A 16808-nucleotide genomic window follows, 5' to 3' on the forward strand; every position below is an offset into this window, starting at 1 on the left:
CATTCTAGGAAAGGAAAAACGTAGCTAGTTTACAGCTAATAAATAATTCATATTAACCGTTTCATTGTCTAGTATTTAGGAGAATGAACTTTGCTCGATGCTGGAGATAAAATGTCTAATTAACTTTCCCAAATAAGTTAAGTTTAGCGATATGTTATTTCCAAAAGTTTTTTTGATAAGTAACGTTCTACAGTAAAATTGTGCAACGAATCAGAGATAAATTAAGTATCAATGTCCAAATAAAGTGTTTCATTTTTTGTTCAAAGAGAGGAACAAGGAAGAAGTGCTTAGAAAAGCAAAAGAGTAAAGGATCATCTGAAGAGAACTATTGCAAAGAATAAAAATTATAGGTAGATTGGACACTCACTTCTGACGCACATTGATTTAGTTAGAAACAAAATACAAGGGAGTAATGTGGTGGAGATCCCATAAAGGAAGATTAAGACAGACAAATATATTAATAAGGACGTAAAACAGAGGGAAGCTTTCAGGCAGGGGTTGAAAGGAAATTACAACACTAAATAGAAAAGAATGGAGGGCTGTAGTAAACCAATCTTAGGATTAAAATACTGATGTAGACATATATGTATTTATTGCATTTTTATCTTTTTATGAAGTTCACATATTCTTCATAGAGAGTAGCAATTAATAATTATACTAAAAATAAAGTATTAACACAAACCTAAATATAAATGGGATATAATTCTAAGGGATATTATATATATATATATATGTATATATTTATATATATTATATATATGTACATATATGTATATATATATATGTATGTATATATATATATTATATGTAGGTACATATATGTATGTGTATATATATATATATATATATATATATATATATATATATATATACACACCTATGTGTGTGTGTGCATTCGAATATATCTTTAATACCTTATTCGAATATATATTTTTATATATGTATTATGTATGTATATGTGTATATATAGGAAATTCGGTCCCTTCGAAATATTCCCCTTGGGACCTAAAGCATATGCCGGTAAGGTTTGGAAAAACGCCGTCACATCTTTAGTGGTTCGAGACGGGCTCTTGACCGCTTGACCTCGGGCGTTCCGCTTGATGACGGTGGTCAGCCTTGGTGAAAATTCGTAACGTCCACTATTTCTTATAATGTCTAAATGTCCCCTCCCTCCTGCGAGACTATTGATACCCATGCTTATCGTTTTTATGCCTTCCGTGCCACTTGTAAGGAATCGAGGGGTCCGTGGAGACTTGGGGCGCATGGACTGGGCCAAGGACATGGAAGTTTACACTAGGTAATCCCTAGCAACTAATTAGCACTCCGGCCGTCACGGCTGGTCACCTCGGAAGAAAGTGGCGTCTCGAAAACCCTCTCCCCCTGCAGCTAAAACGAGGAGTGTTCGGCGGACGCATCTGCCGTGTCTTTTCGGCAATTTTAAGTAATCCTATTGATTCTAACAAAAAAAGCGTAATGTGAAGAATTTATTAAATTTTATCAGGATTTCCATCACCGAGAGAGTCATTTTTGAGAGCCCAAATGTTAGTATTTGCTCCGCATCTTTTTCAAGTATTTTGAACGACGACGATGTGCAAGAAAGAGAGAAAAATAAACGAAGTGTAAAATCAGTTGTTAGGGACAGACTGGATGACGCAACATGTCGTCAGCCCAAACTTTTAGGTCTAGGAGAGAGACACTAATTCAAATCGTTAACCCATCTTTAAAAATATTTTAAAAATCATGACGTAAAGTTCTGTTTCTAAAAATGGCAAGCAAGAGACAATAATTATAACCACTAACTTACCGAGGAAGGTGGTTAAACACCGAAAATACGGAATACGTGTTAGTCTTAATTGTATATATTTCTCTATGTCCTTGTCCACTAGCGCCATCTCGCTCCTCCGTTTAAAAATTATATATATATATATATATATATATATATATATATATATATACACACACACACACACATATATACACACACACACACACACATATACACATATATACAGGGTCGCACCCAAAAGTGGTGGGACTGATTTTTTTACAAGAATTTTATTGACGATATACTTACATCGACTTAATAATCTTCAATATATGCTCCTTGAGCTGCTACACGCTTAGTATAACGTTGCTCCCATTCCCCGTACGCCCGCTGGAAATTTTCTTTGGGGATGCCCTTGATGACCCTCGTCGAAGCCTCTTGAACAGCCTTTAGCCAATCAAAACGTCGTCCCTTGAGCTGTCTTTTCATCAGGGGGAAAAGAAGAAGTCCGGTGGTGCCAGATCGTGAGAATAGGGCGGGTGCGACAACGTGGCAACGCCGTATTTGGCCAGGAGCTGTCTGACGACGAGCGCGCCATGGCACGGCGCGTTGTCATGATGAAGCACCTAGCAGTTTGCGATGGCCGGTCGGACTCTTTACACGCGTTCTGGGAGGCGGGTGAGCACCTGCACGTAAAAGCTCGCAATCACAGTCTCCCCTGGTGGGACAAACTCCTTGTGAGCCACTCCATGACGGTCGAAAAACATAACATTTTGATTTTTGATTTGCTCATGCGAGCCTTTTTTGGACGTGGGGACGCGGAAGTGTGCCATTCCGCGGATTGTCTTTTCGTTTCGGGGTCATATTGAAAAACCCATGTTTCATCACCAGTTATCACATTGTCCAAACAATTTTCATCTCGGTGCAAATTGGCTAACACTTCTTCGGAAATGCGCAAACGCGTTGCCTGTTGGTCAACACTCAAAATTTTCGGCACCATCTTGGCGCACACCTTGCGCATGGCCAAATCCTGTGAAATAATGCGTTGGACGTTAAATGCAGACAGACCCACCTGGTCTGCAATTTCTTCACTGGTTAAGCGTCGGTCTGTGTTCAGCAGTGTCCTCACTTTGTCCACATTCGTGTCGGTTCTTGCCGTTGACGGCCGTCCGGAGCGATGGTCGTCTTCAACGAGATACTAGGAGCCCCCTCCATCTTACCCTGCCAGGCAGGCCCCCCTCCACCGCTCCGTTCGCGCCAGAGAAAATCAGTCCTACCACTTTTGGGTGCCGACCTGTATATATATATAATATATATATATATATATAATATATATATACACACATATATATACATATGTATATATACTATGCCACACGGTGGTTATTCCGGGAACTTTTTGATCAAGGTAGTATTGAAAAACGCAGACAAGGAGGTCCCAAGCAATTAAGGACACCTCTTTATGTATATATATATATATATATATATATATATATATATATATATATATATATATATGTATATAGATGTGTGTGTATACTACCTTGATCAAAAAGTTCCCGGAATAACCACCGTGTGGCGCTCCCATCGTTCCGATTTGAGTTCTGTTTTTTTGTTAAATTGGTACATCTGTTGTTGATATTCCCTTTAAATCTTAGTGTCATAACTTGACATTTGCAAAAGTTACGTAGCCAAGAGTACATCTATCTCTGTGTGTGTTGGCGATTTTTTACAATTGCAGAAATGGATTTAAATTTGCAACAACGAACTTGTATTAAATTTTGCGTAAAAAACGGATTTAGTGGCGCACGGACGTTGGAAATGTTGGAAAAGTGTTTCGGCAACGATTCTCAAAAAAAAACGGTCGTTTACCAGTGGCACGAGTGGTTCAGAAGTGGTCGTGAGTCAATCGAAGATGATGAACGCAGTGGCAGACCATCGACATCGAAAGTCGGTGAAAAAATTGATAAAGTAAAAGAAATGTTGGTCAATAACCGCAAATTAACCATCAGAGAAATAGCGGAGGACTTGAACATTGCCTATGGATCCGCCCAAGACATTGTGGTTAATGATTTGGGTTTCCGTCGTGTAGCAGCAAAGTTGGTGCCAAAAGACCTCAATTTCATGCAAAAAAGAGACCGTGTTGACCTCGCAAAAGACATGATTTGCGAGGCTGAATCCGATCCCACATTCATCAAAAGGATCATTACTGGAGACGAGACGTGGGTTTATGAGTACGACACGCAATCCAGACATCAGGCAAGTGAATGGCGTTCACCAAATGAGCCGAGACCAAAAAACCACGTCGTTTTCAGTCAAAAAAGAAGGCAATGCTGACGGTTTTCATGGATTACAACGGTGTAGTGCATCATGAATTTTTGCCAGAAGGCCAGACAGTAAACAAAGAGTATTATTTGGGCGTTATGAGACGTTTGCGTGAAGCAATTCGCCGAAAGAGACCAGAAATGTGGGCAGAAAACTCGTGGATTTTGCACCATGATAACGCACCGTCGCACAGTGCTATCATTATTCGTAATTTTTTGACGAAAAATGCAACAAATACCATCCAACAGCCACCGAATTCACCTGATTTGGCTCCCTGTGACTTCTTTCTGTTCAATCGAGTTAAAAAACCATTACGGGGAACGCGTTTTAGCAGCCGAGAGGAAGTAATGGAAAAATCGCAGGAAGCACTGATGGACATACCGAAAACCGAATATAAAAAATGTTTCGAGGATTGGATCAAGCGCTGGCATAAGTGTGTTGCAGTCGATGGGGATTACTTTGAAGGGGACAATATAGATTTAGATGAATAAACTTGTATTTTTAATTTTCTGAATAAATTCCGGGAAATTTTTGATCAAGGTAGTAATTCGAGTATCTAATGAATGAATCACGTTAAATTTATTTATTTTCTGTTCCCATTGACCTTTATATTCCAAATCAACCTTCTATTGTTTTTAGATGAACGAAAGCACAGCATAACGCATGCGACAGCATCCTTGAAGAAATGAGGGTTTTAATTGGTTTACCTGAAACTCTCTGCGTACACGGGATGGTAATTAACACAGGAATCGCCGGAATACAAAACAATTCATTTGGGTGTTTCGTAAAAAAAGGATACAAGAGGACATTCGAGTCGTTTCCTTTGCTGGTAGGCTTCACATAAAAGCCAAAATTTTAAGTTTATCTTAGTTTATTTACTCTCCATAAATAATTAATTTTATATTGCTGCACTCATGGATGCTTCTTTCGCCTCAACCATACCCATTTATTGTTTTACATGTGCTCTTTCATACCTGAGACTTTTATAATTTCTAAGAAATATTCACCATCTTTGGATAGACCCTTCGGTCACACTCACCCAAGAATTTCTCAGTCTAACCCTTTTTCTCTCCCTCTATGTGTGAGTGTGTGTGTGTGTGTGTATATATATATATATATATATATATAGTATATATATATAGAGGGAGAGAGAGAGGGTTAGACCGAGAAATTCTTGGATATCGAACGGAAAACTCAAGTGGCGACGACGAAGTTCTTGAAAGAGAAGAGTTGACCTCGGGAATAAATAGCTACGTTTAAAATTTATGTCAGCGTTCATGGATTGAATCACTTCCTTTATCAATGAATTTTAATTTTGTTATAATAACATACACTATGAAAATTTAAAATGTTTTTGACCTTAGGATCGAATTGAAAGTACATTTTTGAAATATTCCTCGGAGGCGCTCAGCAAACATTACAGGGGATACCACAAAAAAAATGGAAATTCGACCAACGGGGAATAGAATTCTAAATGATGGTGGCATTGAAAAAGGAAACACTATAAGAATCTACCAATGCTGTAACTGTAGTAATAGAACAGCAAGGATTTATTTGTTGCTGAAGGCTCTCCTGTGAAGAAGTTCAAGATCGCGCATAATCTCGCTGAGAAGACGACCTTTTCTCAACTTTTCGAAAACCTGTTCCGTTGTCCCGACCAGTTTCCGATTGGAAGATTGCCTCGTAATGTAACTTGTTTCGCGCAACTGAAATATCAGAACAAACTGCTGTGGGGTGCCCGACTTACAAGGCTCTCCACCTCAAAATGACCTCAATATTATCTTATAAATGATGGGAGTCCTGTTCCTTTCGAAAGTGGATGGAGTAAGCCTCCCCGGTTTCTCGCTGCAAATACGATGTAAAAACTCAAGTTTCTCCCCTCCACCAATGCTTCACGAAGATCTTGTGACCTGGTACTTCCTGCTAGCTGTTCAAAAAATAAAGTATTCCATATTATTTTAAGCGTAACCGATATCCTACCGCACGCTCTGTTTTTCTTCTATGAGTTGAAGAGTTTTTTCTTCTATGAGTTCTATCTTTTAAGAGTTGGAATTCGGTGCTCGATAAAAAAGATCTTCTATAATCTTCAAATACCGGCTTTCCGAGACGCTGACTTCGTAATGCCGGGCTGTGTATTCACACCCGCCATTTTGATTTCCGTGAAAATCACGTGCGCCCTCCTACCAGCGTAAAACCATGGCAACTTAGAGTTTGAATTTCCTTTTTATCACTTTTTCGTATGTGAAGAATAAAAACAATCCAAAGACGTCGCGAATATGGCCACAGAAGCGGATGGTACCCGAGACTTATCGTATATTTATACCCGAAATTGTGGCCAAAAATGAATCTATTTCAGTATTTAATCTCAAGCAGCATTTTATTCGTGTCTAAAGCGGAGAATCTTCTCAATAGAGTTGGTAGAAAATTCCACGCATTTTAATCCAACAAATTTCTCAGCCTCTCAGTAAGGCATCGATCGAATCAAAAATATTGATAACTGCCGAAATTCTGAAAGGCCTAAGGAACTATCATACTTTTGCCAAGCTAAATACTAAATTTAAACGGTTACCACATAACCATATATAAGGTTTATTTATTTATTTAACGACTTCAATGTGGACAAATAGAGACTTTATAGTCCCTTCTTCCACCTAAACCCTACACATAAATTAAAGGCAATTCCAAAACAACGAAGCCCTAGATGGAGGAAAACCCACCTTGGTGGGAATCGAACCCTGGATGACTGATTTGGCAGGTAAGTACACTACCCCGCCGCCACTGAGGCCAACATACAGAATAGATCTTCCTGAATTCACATAATATGTAAAATTTTCTATTGATGAAGGATTCAGAAAATCTGAATTCAGAAAGGGAGTAAAGCACAACGTGAGACACAATTTTTTTACAGTACCTCGAGTATATACCGATATAATGTAGACCATTATCATAGATAATGGTACTTAGTCCAAAATTACTAAGCAAAAAGAGAAGTGCATGTCTTTTGATAAGCTAAAAAAATGCTTAAATGGCCAACGAATAATATTTTACTTAGGCACATACTTCCTGCTATTGATTACTGATCTGCGTCCGCGCACCAATCATGATCACACTATGATATTCCTGATCCTTTACTGTTATTACAACTATTGATAATTATAACCACTTGTGTCACATAAATACACAAAACGTCCCGTTGACAGGTTACGTCTGACGGAACATTAACGTATAAGGCTTAAAAAATTAAATAAATAAATGTGTTCGACAATTGAGTCATGGGGTAAGGAAAGGTAGGAGGTTTGAGCAGCAGAAAGAGGTTAATTCTAAGGCGGAAGGCCAACCCATATCGGGGTAGGGGAAGTGGGTTTGTAAGGGGAGGGGGGAAGGGAAAGGTTGGGGTGAGGAAAGTGGCGAAGGCTGATAGCAAGGAACTGAAGAGGGAAGGGGTTTACCCTGGGGTTTGTCCACGGGAGGTCTATAAATGGGAAGGGGAGGGAACGAAAGGCAGATCAATAACTGCTGGTGGTCTATGCTATTTTTCAAACAATTTCGAGGTAACATCCTCCAAATCTTCTCTTATAAAATGCCCACCGATGTCCTTTCCTTCTCTCCCTGTGAAGCATCTCGACAAATTTTCACAAACCTAGCTGTTCTAGGTTGCACTCAATCTAGTTCAAAATTAAGCCTACTTCGGGAACATCCCATATCCCCGCAGCATACTCTTGGTTGGGCCTTACGCTTCTCAAGCATTCTTTTATTTTTATTTCTTTTTGCTATTTTATTTATTTATTTATGAATCCTAACTTTTTATTTGCTATTCCGTAAATTTCCCGGATGCATTTTCTCCGGAACATATTCTTTATTACCGTTACACCGAATTTTTTTTTCGATTCTAATACTACGTTGGGTGGCTGAGTGCCTAGTTAAGCGAAGCTAAGGCATATAGCAATGTGCAGTCGCTTGTCTATACAAAACCATATACGATAGGATACTAAATAATAATAATAACGGCTAACTGATGCCAATTTCACGTTTGCTAAGATGGGATGAATACATTTTCCTCATATTTGGTAATATCTCAAGGTCTTGCCCCGCACGAGTCTCGCCTCAGACCAGCGGAAGGCCGCGGCCAAGGTTCTCGTCTTCCACGCCGACCAAACGCCGCGGATGTTGAGTTCATCTGAGAAAAAAGTCAATGAATTGTTTGAAAGCGGTGCTAATTTACTTTTATGTCCCTCCCTCTTCATTATTATCAAGTGTCGTTTGAGTCGAGTGTCTCACGCATAAATAAAGACTAGGAATTGAATTAAGGGCCTTGAAAGTCGGAGTTGGAAAAGTTTATTTTTCCATTTAAGTAGTATGAATTAATAGCTCGAAGCGATCATTGTCTTAAACTGACTCCTTTTTATGTTCTGCGATGATAATTTTTTAACAAGTATTACTCCATGATACCCGTCACTGACGCACTCTTATCCCGAAGGCCGAAATCGCATTCGAAGAACGTCTTCATTCATTATCACGTCCGTGTAGTGGAATCTCTTAGAATAAAAGATATTCTCCATGATAATAGCAGTGATAATTGCTTCTCATTAAATATTGCATTAGCTCTGAGTATTTAAAAAATTAAAGTAAATCTCTTCTGCTCATCATCATCAGTATTTCAATCGTATGATTTGTTCACTCCACAGCCCTCCATTTTCACTATTCAGTGTTGTAATTCCATCTCACCCCCTGCCTAATAGCTTCTCTCTGTCCTACATCCTTCATAATTTGTTTCCTATGCATAATTATCTCCCATAGTCTTCCTTTATGAGAACTCTCCTTCAATATAATTCCCCGTATCTAATGAAAACCTGAGACCCGATTAACATCGGGTCTCAGGTTTCCAGTAGATAAGGGAAGGGTCTCAGGTTTCCAGTAAACTTCGTTTATTTGCTGACGATGCAGTGACGTATAAGGAAATATCATGCCATGAAGATAGGGTAATATTATCTGGTGATCTAAATGCCATCCAAAAGTGGTGCAAGACATGGGAGTTAGAATAAAATTTTAAGAAATGTTTCGATAAATTTCAGGAAGTAGAGGATTTCATCCGAAAACAATTGCACCTTACGGGGAACCAACATAATAAACGTAGAAATGGACAAATATTTGAGTGTTAAAATAACTAAGGATATGTTCTCGCGAAAAAACCGTTCAACTTGTTCAATAGCGAATAAAAATTTTGGATCCATAAAAAGGATACTTGAGAATTTTAATTAAAGGGTTAAAGAGTTTTTTGTTATTTCACGTTAATTATGTCCCACCTAGAGTACGCTGCGAGTGTATGGGATCCTCACAAGGTTGGCTGTTTTTCGAGTATGATAGGCAGGGTTTGTAAGGGTGTAAATATGTGGTGACTGGGTGAATAGTATACTACGGCTAATAAGCCTACCCGTCTCTCGTACGTGCTATAAATACTGGGTGCCACCAAGTTCTAATATACTCCAATTTTTCTCTCAAAACTGGAAGTACACAACAATATTTGTTTAAATTTGAATAAAGTGGTCTTTGGCTTCATTTACAAATATACCACACCCTAAATTTCACAAGGTTCGCAGAGCTTCCGCTATAGTGAGAATCGTTTTCAATGCTTAAAATGGCGTCATTCATTGTAATATCCTGGGTGTGATAATATAATTTCCTTTTTTAAAGGGGTTACAAATGTATTCTTGGATTTTATACATTGAAAAGAAGGCTGTGTGACAATTCACCCCAAAAATCAGGACACGGGGCCACGGACCGTCCAGTGTTTCCATTGGGCGTAAGAGAAATCCATCCTTCAGAAGCTTTCTTCTCGGCCATTGAATCATGGCGTCGCCGTTGTGAAATATGTGCACTTCCATAAAATACGGGCAGAATAGGTGCTAGTACGGTAATATGTATGGTATGTTAATGGGAAATTGGCAATAGATGAGGGGAAGTGAAATGAATACCGAACACCCACCATTTGCACTGCCCGTGCGAAGGGTGGCAACACTTTTGTTACGTATCGATACTGTCATCGCTTTGGTAGGTGAACTGCACAGTGACAACTCAGAGGCGCACGCAGAGTTTGCGTTATGTCCTTATTGGTGCCTGGACCGGTAAAGTGTGGTCGTCCAGCTGTAGAAACGGAGGCAAGCAAAGAAGAGCAGAGGGATGTGATTCGTTTTCTGGTGGCTGAGAGAACTGCAATACGATACGCACCCGTGACAAGCCCATCAAACCATCACTCCTAATGTGATTGGAACCTTCAAAAATATAGGTTCATGCGATCTTTCTACGAACTTTACTTTTGCCCCCCCCCCCAATCACACCCTGCCACACGCCCTTACGCCAGTTTACGGGGTATCATGCAAATATGCGTAAATATGGGTCAATAGTATTGAAGATACTTTGAATGCAATGCTGGAAATGTTATGAGCATAGACCGGCTTTCTTTGTGGAATATTTTGTTTTTCATACGTCTTAATTGAAGACAGCAGGTGATGAGAACGCTTAGGACAAATTCGAAGCCATTAGGCCTTCACGTGAGTATTGCGTGCCAAGAATGACCTGGAGGTAAGACACTGCTTCAGAGAAAGAGAAAAAGCGAGCTAGGGAAAGGCGAGTACGCAATCGAATCTCATGAACCTCCTCCCTTTGCACCCACGGGGACCCTTGCCAAAGCAGTCCGAGAGCTCTCTATCCCAGCGATCGACACGTCGTTCCCTCCTCCTCCAGGCTGCATAATTCTCCGTAAAAATTCCAGAAAAATTTTATTCCAGCCGGTCACCATGTTTAACGTTAACGAAATTTTGTAGGAGGGGCGGGGGGGGGGAGGATGGCAAAAAAGAAGCGGGGCAAGGAAATTTAAAGTCGAAAGTGCGGGGCTCGAGGCGTGGCTGGTACTGCCGACCACTGAGAGGAGGAGCACTCGGGGGGAGAGGTGGAGGTCAATAAAACGCCCTCTCCCGGGGGAAGGAGAAAGACGGGAAATGGGGCATTCCAGTCATTCTGGTGGAAAAACGGCGTTATTTCGTAAATGTTTATTTCCATTTTCATTTTTTCCCGCTCCATTACGGTCATTTTCCTCCCCCTCGGACTTTATGTCTCTCACCGGTTAAGTGTCCTGCTTACTTACCTCTCATACTCCCTTCCCCACCCCTCCTACTCACCCCGTATCCCTCAAGAACGTAAGGACGTATGACGGGGGTGAAGAGATGGGTAGCATTCGGTCAAACAATGGGCGGTCACGACGGGTTTTATGAGCTTTCACCGACTTCTTCGTCTTGCGACGGGAGGTCGGGAGACGTGTGTCCATTATCTCCCTCCACAACCATTTTAGAACGCTTGCGTTTGCTCAGCATCTTTCTTTCTTTCTTACTTTCCTTTTCCACCGTTTTGAGACTCTTCTCCTTCCCTCCCGAAAGACAACTACTTCGATTCAGGAAGCGCGAGATGCTGAAAAAGGAAGTGTTGGCAAGGTGATGAGGCCGGGAAGGGGTGAAATACCTGCTCCTATTATTGGCAATAGACCGGTGTCGTTAAGCGCCCAATATTATTTTCATAATCGCTCCTCGACTTGCGTACGTTTTTTTCTTTTCATCCGGAGAAATGTTTCCGACGAAACTTTGTTAGAGTATGACGAAAAATCATTGTCCTCCCCCAAACCTAAGAGTTGAGATTGGTAGAGGCTTTCCAGAAAGTGTATAGGTACAGAATCGGTAATATGAAAATAAAAGTACAATATATAGGTATGATGGTTATCAAGAAAGAGGTAGGTAAAGCAATCATCTTAATTAGCATAAACTAGAGACAATAGAGCAGTTCACCTATTTAATAAGCATGCTTTACTCAAAGAACTGGAAAGCAGTAGGTATATTGTATGAAGATTGGCATAAGGTAAGGCAGCTTTCACAAGAGGAGTTAATGAGAGAGGTAATATGAAAAGAAAATGGACAATTTTGATTAGGTGCGTGGTTTCGTAGGAATCAGAAAATTCGTCGTTGATGCAAGAGAAAAATGGTAGATTGGGGGTACTTTTGAAACGTTCAAGTGTTGCGGAGAATGAAAAAAAGTGAAATCGACGTAGGGAAATCAAACGAAGACGAGGTGACTCAAGGGGGAGGAGAGGAGGCTGCTAGGAGAATTACAAAGAAGGCATTAAAACTGGAAGCAGTGTATTTTAAGTCGCAATGGGATATTGAAGGATTTGGTAAAGGCAAGAACGCTTGATAGGCGAGGAAGGTAGATGGAGGCAAAAGATAGGTGCATGTTGGGCGGAAAGAAGGGAGGAAGGAAATATGAGGAATAGGAGCAGTGTCTATTTGTAATGTAGAATGCTACGGTGCATAGCAACGTGTTACTTTAGCCCTAGAAATGAAAAAGTTATTAATTACTGTTGAATAAATCCACATTCATAATGAATAATAATAAGTAAAATAACATTTTCACGAAAACCAATTATTATTATAACAAAAATACTAATTATTATTATTATCATAAATGTAATAACGATAATTACATTCGGCTCGACTTCGTGAAATGGATGGTGGGGAAATATAATGAGAAGGTTAAAGAGTGGTGTTATTTCACTTTAGTTAAGCCACATTTGGAATAAGTAGTAGTAGTATTTAGGGGAGGCGACCGACAGCTGATGTCATTGGCGCCATAGGGGACGGACAGGAAAGGATGAAGGGTGGAGAGAAATCCGGCATCGGCATTAACGAGAGGCGCCAAGGGGTGTTCAGCTTAACGTCCCATCCGACGAACGGTGTACTCACTCACAGTGCCCTCCACAAAGCACCTCAAGTAGGGATCGAGATACCACCGAAAAATATTCAACGCCGCCGGGATTTGAACTCGGGCCCTCTGGGTGGGAAGTCAGTACGATAACCACCGTACGGTTACATCCCGTACCTTTTCCCCAAGTGCTAGTTACAAGAGCACAAGTGAGTCTTGGACTTTTAGCAAGGTTCAGAACAGACGAGTTCAACTATAACACAAAGGGAATTATTATGAACCGCAGACTATGTGAATAGCTTAAACCACAAACTTCTAGATGGATAAGGTAGATAAATTTCTGTACCGATTGAAACGAATACGTATTCTTTCACTGGACAATCAGGAATCATAATATCGTAGTAAGAAATCGAAGTCATTATAGAAATAGTTAACAGCATTCAATTTATAAGCGCGGACAAGATTGAACGCTGCTTTGACATATGGTATATTCTTAGATGCATTTGGATGTGTGTGTAATATGCTAGTATATATATTTTTGCACGTGTTTGCGCTAAAATTGGTTTTGTGTATGCCCCCCCTGCCACACGCACTTGCGGCGGCTTGTGGGGTATTAAGTAGATGTAGGTATACGCCACTTTGGATGTGAATTGGCATGAATTTATTGGTTTTGCATGTGTTTGAATTCTGTTTTACGGGTGGTGTCCTAACAACCCCTGTAACACACTCTCCCGGCAGCTTTCAGAGAATTGTGTAGATGCAGATGTACACGATTGATAATAGTGCTAATAATGATAATTTTGTGATACATGTGAATCGTAGCGTAAATGGCCTTAAATAAGTCCTTAATAATCCTTTTTTTGGGAATTTGTTGACTCTATTATTTTGGTAAAAAAAATCTAACGGCGCACACAGCTAATGAAGACAGAAGTGAAAGGAGAAGGGGAATTGAGTATTCGATGGAAAAATTGAAAGTGAATCAAACCATTTCATATCCGATGACCTTTTTATGCCCAATCGATCGTGATGATGAAAGAGAGCAACCATATGAAATTACGTATCCACAATACGCATGCGGATACGTAATTTCACCTCTTTTTATCGACCTTTTGAAAAATAATACCGATGGGCAAAAGTTATGGCATCACTCTTGCATTCACCTTGATTTTTTCCTGATTTCACGATGTGGAAACTGACATTTTTCTCATCCTCTCTTGTTGACTTTCAATCTACTAATCCAAATATCCATTTGTCCCTGCATTATGTTTCCCATATAACGATTTCCCACTATGGTGTGTCCCTCCTCATATACCTACCTAAATTTCTAACTGCATATTTTATAAAAAACTTGCAAAGTTTTACATTACATACGCAAAGAATTTTGTTTCTATTTGTCAATCTTCAAGAGCCTCATTTCTTTCTATCATAGTTTTGATGTAGGGAGATAGGGGAATCCATTTGATATTTTTGAAGGGATACCTAGTTAGGTCTTGCGACATATTAAAACCATTTGGGTTTTCATTTGGAAGCGCGAAATAATGTCTAGAATTGAAGTTTGAGGACAAAAACAAGAACAGGTTCCTCTTTAGGAAGTGCTTTGAGCGAGGTTTGGCAGAATGGTGCGGACAGCAAAAAGAAGAATAGCGTTGGGTTAAGAAGCATTTAGCGAAATAAGTGGGATTTGACGACAGAAAATAGATATTTAAAGATGTACATAACAGAAGAGTGTGATAATGTGGAAAGTTGTCTTCTAAGGGACATGGGTGCTAGAATTAAATTCGAATAAATTTGTTCCAATAATTTTTTGGAGGAAGAGAATATCACCCGAAAACACTTACGCCATGCAGGGAACCAGCAAAAAAACGTAGAATCGGTAGAAAAACTTCGGTGTAATACGATAACTAAAAATGTGTATTGGGGAAAACACATTCGTGGAATTAGCGGAATAGCAAATAAAAAGTAAGGATTCATAAAAAGGATACTAGGTAACTATAATGAGAGGGTCAAGGAGCTTTGTTATTTCACATTGATTAGGCCCCACTTACGAGTAGAGCACGCTACGGGTGCATGGAATCCTCACGAGGTAGGCTTAGTATCGAAACTAGATCGAGTGTAACGTGGAGCAGTTAGGTTTATGAAAAGTAGTTATGAACAAGGTAGCAGTATCACAACATTAATGGAAGAATTAGGATGGGAGCCACTAGTTGACCGTAGGTTTAAATACAGGTTAAATTAACTGCGTAAAATTGAAGCAGCTTATATATTTGAGGATGTTTAAGTGTAGATTGATGGTCTTTGAGATGTGGCTCTACGGAATAGGATGGAAAAAATAAAATTTTATTTACGGAAAACAAGCGAGTAAGTTATAGGCATGGTGTAGTGAAAAGAGATAAGTTTTTTGGGAGAAATTTGAAGAAGTCGAGACCAGTGGATGCAGGAGATTATACTGAGAGAGGAAATCGGATGATGAGGAAGACATACTTGTATGTATTAACGTGCACAACTAACGATAATGGCAGGAGAAATAATAGTAGAAGGAGAACAGGAGAAGTAATACATGATTGGTCGCTATCTTGAATGCTAAGGAAATATTAAGAAAGGCATGAAAACCAAAGAGAAGTAGACAAAAGTGGAGCACGAGGCGATTAAGACACAATGATTAGCAATAGTTCCAGTGAAAACCAAGAGATGTCAGTAATTGTTGGCTTTTTCGCCGCTATAATGCAAACACATTACAATGTGAATGTTAGCCATTTCATATAAAAATGGCACTGACGGGAAAAGGAAAGACTAAGTTAAAAAATAAAATAGGAGAATAGAACATGACAGTAGAACAGTTTTAGTAGGATTTTGTTGGAAAACGAGAAAAATAGATGGGACACTAGGAGAAAATTAGCAAAGAGGAGAGAAAAATTGGTAAATAAATGCGAACTGATGTACACCGAGTAGAGAAATTTAATAAAAATTATGAAAGACTTTGAAATTAAGTCCAGCGATGGATTCGATAACTAAGTCGCATGTCCATGAATTGATAGAATTTCCCTTTTTACTTTCCAGTTCTGAATGACCTGCCTTGGTATAGTGAAGGTCTGTAGAATAAATTTTTGTGGCTCAATTTTATTCCCTTATTTTATGTATAACAAAGAATAATTTTATTGGGTAAAATTAGCACTTGTTTTGAACTAAGTTTTCCGCCATCATATCTATAAATTTGCACTTTTTTAGGTTTTTTTAGTAAATATATTTTCCCTTTTCCCTTCCTCTCATTTATTTATTCCTTGGCCGTCCCACATGGCGCTTGCGCTCCCTGCCACATATCTTTTTCGTTGGATTGCGGGGTATACTATATAAGGAGACGTAGATGCCTTGCCTCTGGCGCAAGAAGATGAGCTTAGACTGGAGGTTTTTGAGAAGTGAGTGTGGTTTAGTATGGAGGAAAAGTAGGGACACAGAGGAAGAATATCGATGAAGTATTAAATAAGAAGGGCGATGAGCCGGAGGTACCTGGCCCAGTTAGAAAAACGTAGAAGAAATTGATGGAGGGAACATTGAAAGGTGGTGGGATGTTGAAAGCCGCGATAGAAGGAAGAATCTTGCGTAAGCGGAGATGAGAGATGAAAGATTTGAACGGCATGAACCAATATTTACTAGTCATATGGTCTAGTATTGAAAAAAGTCGTTTTATTCATTCATTCGGGAAATTAATTTGTCCTTCATTCAGCGTGCTCATATGTTCCCTGCATTCTGAGTTACCTAACCTCGGCTTTTCTATGTCCATCTGTGTTCAATCTCGCGTTGCTCAGCAAAATTTATTCTAGCCCATAAATTGTTTTTTTTTTAATTGATCGAATATTTAATCTCCATAATAACATTATACTGAATTTTTTCTTTTGTTATATTTTAAATCAAAAATTCCCACCAAGTGACTCCACCCTGCAGACTGGAATACGTTTAAACAACAATTCATATATAGTAT

Source organism: Hetaerina americana, unplaced genomic scaffold (genome assembly GCF_022747635.1).
Source record: "Hetaerina americana unplaced genomic scaffold, ioHetAmer1.1.p SCAF_9, whole genome shotgun sequence".
Taxonomy (NCBI): domain Eukaryota; kingdom Metazoa; phylum Arthropoda; class Insecta; order Odonata; family Calopterygidae; genus Hetaerina; species Hetaerina americana.